Consider the following 9,946-nt stretch of genomic DNA (forward strand, 5'->3'; position numbering starts at 1 on the left):
AGCATGGCCATGAAAATAGTGTTTCTACTTCACAATTTTGTTTGTATGAGAATGTAAAACAAGGTAACTGATGCTACCAATTCCCACCTTGACTCATATCCCACCTGTTTTTATTCCCTGTTTTCTTGACCGGAGCAAGGATGGTGGACAAAAACTGGGAACATGATGAATGTCCAGCATTAGGAATTAGATTGCCTCAACTAAATTATCACATGATATAAGCACAGGGCAGCTTGGGGCCCAGCTTAGATAAATGAGTGAGTCTTTTCCGTCTATAGTTGGTCTGTCAATATGAATTTTTAGCAGTAAAGAACCTCAGTCTTGGGACAGATGTAATTCACAGATTCCACTTGTAATGCAGCGTGTGTAATGGGGTTCAGAAGCCAAATTCTCCTGTCACATTCTCTCAGCTGCCAGTGCAGGTGGTGTTTACCCCAAATCCATTTTCCCCCAGGATCACCATAATTAATACTTAGAAAGAAACCTTGCTACTTGGCTCAGATTAACACTTCCAACTTATAGGTCTGTTTTGTGCAGGATTTATATTTCTTCCTAGTATATTCCTGGCATTTTGGATGAAGTAAAGAGTTCCCCCATGAAGAGCAAGCCTTTCTCAAATGCCAGCTCTGAGCCAGTTTTAACCTCTAATTCAGTCCACTGAGACCCCGGTCTGATTTGAGAATTTGCATGTGTGCCTCTTCTGTGAGCCCAACAGCGTCTCATTGCTGACTTCTTTGCCCTCCTGTACTTGGTGCTGCTTCCTTTATCAATTCATGGAGTTTCTCATTCAATCATTACATACCCATATTATAGGCAGGGAAATTGTTTTAACTTATTTGTTAGTGAAAATGACATAATTAGGACTTGTCTAGTGCTCTATTTTTATTGAAAGGGACTGAGCTGCTAAAATAAAGTTGTTTAAAATCTGTCTTTTTAAAAGTAAATGCAAAGCTTTCTTAAAGCGTTTTGCTTTACTGTAAGAACCTCAATCCTCCAATGATTTGTTCAGATTAAGTTAACTCTTCTTTTGTGTCTGAGTCGTCCAAGTGGGGCTTTCAAGTGTTTTCACTGTGCAAACCCTCGTAATGATATTTCACAATAAGTGGTTGTGTCTGCTGGAGTTAGGAGTGAAGAATAGGTCAGTAGGATATCTTGAGAAAGTTACGGAGAGTAAAGAATTTTCTGATTTCTCTGGCTGGGGATGGAGGTTATATTAATTTAAGGAGCAGAGCCTCTGCTCTGTATTTTCATCTTCCCAGGTTTTAAAGTAGGCTGGGCTCCCCAAAGAGAACCATGAGTTCTAATACATACAGACTTTCAAACGTTTTTCTCCTTTTGGAAGCTGGAGCTGAGTCTCTGGCTTCAGATCGCCTGGTGTGAATCCTAGTTTTGCCTTTTCCTAGCTATATGCCCATGGTCAAGTTACTTAACCTCTCTTAGCCTCAGTCGCCCCATTCCTGAAACTGGGATGATTATAGTCTCTAACTCATAGGGTTGTATCGAGAATTAATGAGAAATGAGATGAGATCATCTTCATCACTGCACCATAAGCAAGTTATCAATAAACGTTTCTTGACATAGGAGGTTGTGAATTTCCCTATTAGGGTCACTGAATAAGTTTGAGAAGCACTGTCTTGGAGCCATCAATATCTAAAGAGAAACAAATGACCCATGAATTATAAGAAACAACCCATAAAAAAAGATTTGAGAGCAATCTAATAACAGGGAATTTTATAAGCTTTTCTGTGGCCTCCCAGAGTGAATGTAAGTTAAAATGTCCCTCATAATCAGCAATGAAAAATATATTCATAAGCTCTGATTTATTTTCCATGGCTTCTCCATTTAAGTTTGACCTGGTAGAACAACATTAATTATTTTAAGAAATAAAATAAGCTAATCAAATTTAATTTTTTTTCTTAATACCCTTATGGGGAAATTAATCAAAGGCCCACAGTTCAAGTATGGAGGTTCCTTAAAAAACTACAAATAGAACTACCATATGACCCAGCAATCCCACTACTGGGCATATACCCTGAGAAAACCATAATTCAAAAAGAGTCATGTACCAAAATGTTCATTGCAGCTCTATTTACAATAGCCCGGAGATGGACACAACCTAAGTGTCCATCATCGGATGAATGGATAAAGAAGATGTGGCACATATATACAATGGAATATTACTCAGCCATAAAAAGAAACGAAATTGAGCTATTTGTAATGAGGTGGATGGACCTAGAGTCTGTCATACAGAGTGAAGTAAGTCAGAAAGAGAAAGACAAATACCGTATGCTAACACATATATATGGAATTTAAGAAAAAAAAATGTCATGAAGAACCTAGGGGTAAGAGAGGAATAAAGACACAGACCTACTAGAGAATGGACTTGAGGATATGGGGAGGGGGATAGGTAAGCTGTGACAAAGTGAGAGAGTGGCATGGACATATATACACTACCAAACGTAAAATAGATAGCTAGTGGGAAGCAGCTGCATAGCACAGAGAGATCAGCTTGGTGGTTTGTGACCACCTAGAGGGGTGGGATAGGGAGGGTGGGAGGGAGGGATACACAAGAGGGAAGAGATATGGGAACATATGTATATGTATAACTGATTTACTTTGTTATAAAGCAGAAACTAACACAGCATTGTAAAGCAATTATACTCCAATAAAGATGTTAAAAAAAAAGTATGGTACTGGCACAAAAACAGAAATATAGATCAATGGAACAGAATTGAAAGCCCAGAGATAAACCCACGCACATATGGTCACCTTATTTTTGATAAAGGAGGCAAGAATATGCAATGGAGATAAGACAGCCTCTTCAATAAGTGTTGCTGGCAAAATTGGACAGCTACATGCAAAAAAATGAAATTAGAACACTTCCAAACACCATACACAAAAATAAACTCAAAATGGATTAAAGACCTAAATGTTAGGCCAGACACTTTAAAACTCTTAGAGGAAAACATAGGCAGAACACTATGATATAAATCACAGTAAGATCCTTTTTGACCCACCTCCTAGAGTGATGCAAATAAAAGCAAAAATAAACAACTGTGACCTAATGAAATGTAAAAGCTCTTGCACAGCAAAGGAAACCATTAACAAGATGAAAAGACAACCCTCAGAATGGGAGAAAATAATTGCAAATGAAGCAACTGACAAAAGGATTCATCTCCAAAATTTACAAGCAGCTCATGCAGCTCAATATCAAAAAAACAAACAACCCAATCCAAAAATGGGCAGAAGACCTAAATAGACATTTCTCCAAAGAAGATATACAGATTGCCAACAAACACATGAAAGGATGCTCAAATCCCTAATCATTAGAGAAATGCAAATCAAAACTACAATGAGGTATCACCTCACACCAGTCAGAATGGCCATCATCAAAAAATCTACAAAGAATAAATGCTAGAGAGGGTGTGGAGAAAAGGGTACCCTCGTGCACTGTTGATGGGAATGTAAATTGATAACAGCCACTATGGAGAACAGTATGGAGTTTCCTTAAAAAGCTAAAAATAGAACTACCGTACAACCCAGCAATCCCACTACTGGGCATATACCCTGAGAAAACCATAATTCAAAAAGAGTCATGTACTACAATGTTCATTGCAGCTCTATTTACAATAGCCAGGACATGGAAGCAACCCAAGTGTCCATCGACAGATGAATGGATAAAGAAGATGTGGCACATATAAAGAATGGAATATTACTCAGCCATAAAAAGGAAAGAAATTGGGTCATTTGTAGAGTCATGGATGGACCTAGAGACTGTCATACAGAGTGAAGTATGTCAGAAAGAGAAAAACAAATATCGTATGCTAACATATATATATGGAATCCTAAAAAAATAAAAATGGTTCTGAAGAACCTAGGTGCAGGACAGGAATAAAGACGCAGTCGTAGAGAATGGACTTGAGGACATGGGGAGTGGGAAGGGTAAGCTAGGATGAAGTGAGAGAGTGGGATGGACATATAATACACTACCAAATGTAAAATAGATAGTGGAAAGCAGCCACATAGCACAGGGAGATCAGTTCGGTTCTTTGTGACCACCTAGAGGGGTGGGATAAGGAGGGTGGGAGGGAGACGCAAGAGGGAGGAGATATGGGGATATATGTATATGTATAGCTGGTTCACTTTGTTATAAAGCAGAAACTAACACACCATTGTAAAGCAATTATACTCCAATAAAGATGTTAAAAAAAAAAGTAACAACAGTAAAACCCAACAAGCTGAATCCCACTAAAGCTATATAAAAATAGCTTTAGTGGTTTCATTTATTCAACGGTCTTTTCCTGAATGCCCACTATGTGCCAGGCATTACCACTGCGCCACCAGGGAAGCCCAATGTGCTTCTTTTTTTTTTAGTATTTGAATCTATGCCGTGTCTCATTTTAAAACAAAGGTACTGGGCTTCCCTGGTGGCGCAGTGGTTGAGAGTCCGCCTGCTGATGCAGGGGACGCACGTTTGTGCCCCGGTCCGGGAGGATCCCGCGTGCTGCGGAGCGGCTGGGCCCGTGAGCCATGGCCGCTGAGGCTGCACGTCCGGAGCCTGTGCTCTGCAGCGGCAGAGGCCACAGCAGTGAGAGACCCGCGTACCGCAAAAAAAAAAAAAAAAGTGCATTAAAATTCTAGATGTCATTAATTCCACTTAGTCCATGAATAATCTCTTCCTTCAAACACCAAACATCTAAGAAACAGAGGAATTAAATATGTTTTATGCTAATAATAACAGCACATGAGTGGATGAAACGAATTGAAATGAAGGCATAAATGGTGGATTCTGTCTTACTCTCATATTCCCGTCTCAGAAAAGGAATGTAAATAAACAAAATAAATCTAAAGGGCTTTAAAATGATTCCATATCAAGATGGATTAGGTGATGCAACCATTTTATTCAAAGACAGCACAGCAATAAAATTATAAGCTTTCAAAGAGCAAATGAAAAATCCCTCACTGGACCTTCTGTTGGAGACTTTGGGCCATTGGACCTCAGGATAGGTTATTGTGTTTTGCATATGCTTCATAATACACTACTGAGTATTTCATCACTGTGATCAATAAAGCTTTATGGACTGACCTTGCAGATCAAGAAATCGAAATGCAGAGGTAAGTCTATAAAAGACAGAAAGGTATAGTATTGCAGTACTCATCCTTTTAATTTGCTTCTCACATTTCTCCCGAGCCATGGAAAGAATGGCCTACAAATTCTCATGAGCAATACCTAACACACTAATTATTTATTTCAACAGTCTTGCCCTTCATGAATATATTTGAAGATAAATATGAATGAAAGTTTTAATTATAGAGGTAGCCATCTCTTTTACTTTTTAAATAAAAGAAAAATGGCAGATCTATATGTAATCCAGTTATAGAGTCTAGAAATATAGACACTGTAGAATGCTATCAAGGACATCTTCAATTTGCAAGTAACAATAAAATAATATCTGTTTTTCAAAATTTAGGAACACTCTGAAGATTGATATGCAGCACTCTTCAGGATGGATTATTAATTAGAGGAAAAAGCAAATAGCAAAACAATATGTACTTTATTATCACATTTATGTAATTTACCTAAATTTCATTTATGTAAAGCAAATGCACAATTATATCCATACAAAATTAATTCATAATAAGGTTATATGGTGGTGCAGGTAACAGAGAGGATTGAAAAGGCAAGACAGAATTTTGTTTTGAGTGTACTGTTTGAAATGTGTGCAGTGAGAACATAGTCATAGAGCACCACTTTAGTACTTTAACTCTCATCAGTAGCAAATCACTTGCAAAACACTTCAGCACCTCCCTATGCTCCAGGCTCCTCATCCATAAAATGACAATTTCTAAGGTTCTGCCCTGCTTATTTCAATTATTTATCCAGTGATCAGATGTCCGGGGGCAACTGGGTCCGGCCCACATTAACCTAGTGGGCCCATGCTGGTCCTTAGCACTCCTCCTCTACATGATTATATGAAGTGATACAGCATTTCCAATGGGAGTGGCAAGACCACTTAGCAATGTGTCTATACAAGGCTCTTTCCTATAGAAAGTTAAGTCTTTTAGAAAAGGTTTCCAACTGTCTGGAGAAGGGACCCAACGGGAAGGTGACTTTTCTTTTGTTTTGTTTCTGTTTCTGTTTTTTAAATTCACGGTGCTTCATCTTCACTACCCAGCATCCAGCCTGAACTTGGACTCAGGGACTCAGTCTGTATGAGGGTCACACAGGGGCAAAAGCATAGAGATTGGCAAGGCGGTGGCATCGTCTAGGAAGTAATTAATCAAAAAGACTGGAGCCAAGATATGGACCCTAAGTGAGAACTGTGGGAACCACTTACCCCAGAAGAGAGGGACCCCATAGAGCCTGCTCCTGTTGTCAACCTTGGAAGACTCCCAGCAGAGGTGGCTAGAAATGGCCTCGGGAATCTAAAGGTGGTGATAGAGGGCCTTGAGTTGAGGAGATGCAGCCTCAGGTTAACAGAGGGAGGAGCCTCAGGCCATGTAAGGCCCGGGTAAGACACTGAGTCAGAACTGAGGAATGGAGGGCACTCTAAGAGTTATGCCACCCCGTTGGCGATGGGGAGCCCCGGGATAACTATTAGACAGAGGCTCCCTCTGACTTTGTCCTCTCGCGAGTTTGACCCGGGTGAGGGTCTTGGTGTATGGGGTACAACCTCAGCTCTGCGGAGGGAGGAATCCTTGATCCTGCAGTGATTCTGGGTGAAGACACCGAGTGCGTTAAGTACCCCAGAATACAAGGAGCCCCACAGAACCTCACTCCTGCTGTCGTTCCCGCGAGAACCAGGCACCACTTCGCGTGGGGGGAGGAGGCGAGGGGGAGCGGAGCGGAAGGGACACGCCCTGACGTCCGGGAGGACGGTTGGCGAAGGCAGATATTGAAAGCTGAGGGTTGTATTCGCGGAATGAGTAGCCCTGCGAGTGGTCAAGTGGCAAGGTGAAAACCCTGAACGAGGGAACTAACCACCCCAGAAGAGAGGGGCGGCCCGCTGAGTAAAGCCCCATCCCTTTTGTCATCCCGGGGAGCCCCCGGAGTAACTAGAGTCTCAGGAATCTGAGGGCAGCATGGCCACTCGGGGCGTGGCCACGATTCAGCAGAGGGAGGAGGCCCTGGCACAGGGGAGTTTCAGGGTAAGGTGGGCAAGGGGAGTGAGGTGACCAGCTCCGCAGAGTAGAGGGGACGCTGCAGGTAAAGGTGCAGCCCCCCGTCTGCAGCCCTCGGCGCCGCGAGAATAACTGTCAGACTGAGTTGCCCCCTGACTTCCACCTTGGGTTTGCAGGAAAGTGAGGCCTGTTCTGAGGACTGCTGCCTCGGGTGAGCGGAGGGAGGAGTCTGAGACCCTGCCGGGAGTCAAGGTAAGATGTTGAGTGGGACTGAGATTTCTTCCCCAGAATGGAGAAGGGTCCTCAGAATTGTCTTGTGAGTCCCAGGAGGAGGAGGGGCTGGCCAGGAGTGACTTCCTCTGACTTTCGGGATATGAGGATGATGATGATATTGTTCTGAGAGGTGTGGCCCCAAGTAATCAGGCCCTGCCAGAAATCAAGTTAAGATGCTGAGCAGGGACTGGGGGAATCACACCCTGGAGAACAGTGGGGGCCCCATAGAACCCTGTCCCTGTTGTCACACTGGGTAGGCCCTGGAATAGTTGTCAGACTTCGGTGCTTTCTGATTTTGGTTTTGGGAATCTGAGGGCTGTTGTCTCAAGTTAACAGAGAGAGGTGTCTCAGTCTCTGTCAAGGTCAAAAGTCCTGACCTTTAGTGAGGATTGTGGGGACCACACACATCAGAACAACAGAGCCCCAACAGCTGTGCTCCTTTGTCACTTCTGGGAGGCCCGGGCAGGTATGGCCCCATGAGCTGCCCCTCACTTCCCTCCCCTGTCTGTCTCCTCTGTGACTTCCTGGCTGAGAGGCTCTGAAAAAAGCTGTCAGTGTGAGTTACCTCCTTTCTTCTTCGTAAGTCAAGTGTCTCAAGAAGATTTAAGCCTCTTTTTGAGGTGACAATCCTTGGGTCAGTAGAGGAAGGAGTCCCAGACACTCCCTGGGATCACAGTGAGGACTCTGAACAAAGACGGAGGGGACCACCCACTGCAGAACAGAAGGGATCCCACAGAGCTTGACCCCACCTGCCCTGTTATCAGCTTTAGGAAGCCTTGGGCTAGGTTGGCTGGCTGCACCCTGAAGAGCCTTCTCGCTCCCTCCTTTGCTTCCTACAGTTCAGGACAGGAGACCTGTGAGGCTCGAGTACTGCCCTAAGGAAAAGATGGATGGAAGCCACTCTTTTCAGAGCTGCCACAGTTGAGTTAACAGATGAGGCCACTCACATCCTCCCTTTCTCCCTAGGTGGTGGTCCTCTTTTACCCAATCTCCTGCCCACATTCCTGTCTGTTGCTGCCGACCAGAGTGAACATGTCTCAGGGTCAAGAGATTCCACATTGCACGCAGGAACAGCACCATGCCCTCAGTGAACCCCAGGGCCTGGAGGCTGCACAGGTCTCCAGGGCGCTGGAGGAGACCTCTCCCTCCTCCTTCCATACTCTAATGCTTGCCTATTTGAATGAGGCTCTGGCTGCTGGGGCACCCAGTACTCCCCACACTCCTCAGAGTGCCTACTCATGTTACACTGTCATTACAACCATCTCATCAAGCAAATCAGATGAGGTCTCCAGCAGCCAGGAAAGGGAGACTGGGTCAACTTCTTCCAAGTCTCTGTCAGAAACTGAGAACTTGCCCACAGACCCTCTAGATGAGAAGGTGATTTTTTTGGTGCAGTTCCTGGGGCAAAAGTATCAAATGAGAGATCTGATCACAAAGGCAGACATGATTGATGATGTTATCAGAGAGTACAAGGATGACTTCCTTGAGATCCTCAGGAGAGCCTCTGAGTGCATAGGGCTGGTCTTTGGTATTGATGTGAAGCAAGTGGATCCCACCAGCCACAGCTATGCCCTCATCAACAAACTAAGCCTCACCTATGATCTGAGGCTCAGTGGTGACGAGGGCATGCCCAAGACCGGCCTCCTGATACCTCACCTATGATCCGAGGCTCAGTGGTGACGAGGGCATGCCCAAGACCGGCCTCCTGATAATTATCCTAGGTGTGATTTTCATGAAGGGCAATCGTGCCACTGAGGAGGAGATCTGGAAAGGGTTGAATATGATGGACTTATATTCTGGGAGGAAGCATTTTATCTTTGGGGAGCCCAGGAAGCTTATCACCAAAGATTTAGTGGAAGAACAGTACCTGGAGTACTGCCAGGTATCCAATAGCAATCCTCCACGCTATGAATTCCTGTGGGGTCCAAGAGCCCATGCTGAAGCCAGCAAAATGAAATTGCTAGAGTTTTTGACCAAGATCCATGAATATGACCCTACTTGCTTCCCATCCCAGTTTGAGGAGGCTTTGAGAGATGAAGGAGAGAGAGAGCCTGAGCTAGAGTTGCAACCAGGGCTGGCAATGCTGCCATGGCCAGGGCACTTTCCAGTGCCATATCCAGTAGCTCCTCCCAGCCCTAGTGAGGTCTGAGGCCGATTCTTCACTTTGTCATTGAAGAGAGCAGTTAACTTCCTAAGTAGTTGAGAGCTGGAGTGTGGCTGTTGGGAAACTATACTTTATGTTTCTCTTCTATATAGTTAACATGGAGGTTTATTTTCTTTTTGGAGTGAGTTAGTTTTCAAATGTTCCTTTTAATATAACATTTCATTAGCTTCAGAATCTAAGTTTATGAATGACATTGGTCATACATTTATTGCTATTTATGGAATTTAAGAATACAAGTTTTGTTTGTTTGTAAAACAAATTGTAAAACTGACCATCTTCTTTGTGATCTGGAAGAGATAACATGACATTAGAATAGGCATTTCCTTGGCAGTGTCAAAGAACTCAGCAGTAAAATAGTTGGGATCAAGAAAAAAAAAAAAAACGAAA

The 9,946-nt window shown here is 43.4% G+C and overlaps 1 pseudogene across 1 annotated transcript; it reads left to right on the top strand.

The window, feature by feature from the left end:
- Window positions 1–8,427: 8,427 nt before the first annotated feature.
- Window positions 8,428–9,544, top strand: LOC309839818 (melanoma-associated antigen B16-like; annotated as a pseudogene). Its single transcript has 2 exons — window positions 8,428–9,002; window positions 9,064–9,544. The product of its transcript is annotated as a melanoma-associated antigen B16-like (transcript).
- Window positions 9,545–9,946: the final 402 nt, after the last annotated feature.

The sequence above is a fragment of the Grampus griseus genome, assembly GCF_964374135.1.
Source record: "Grampus griseus genome assembly, chromosome: X".
In the NCBI taxonomy this organism is placed as follows: domain Eukaryota; kingdom Metazoa; phylum Chordata; class Mammalia; order Artiodactyla; family Delphinidae; genus Grampus; species Grampus griseus.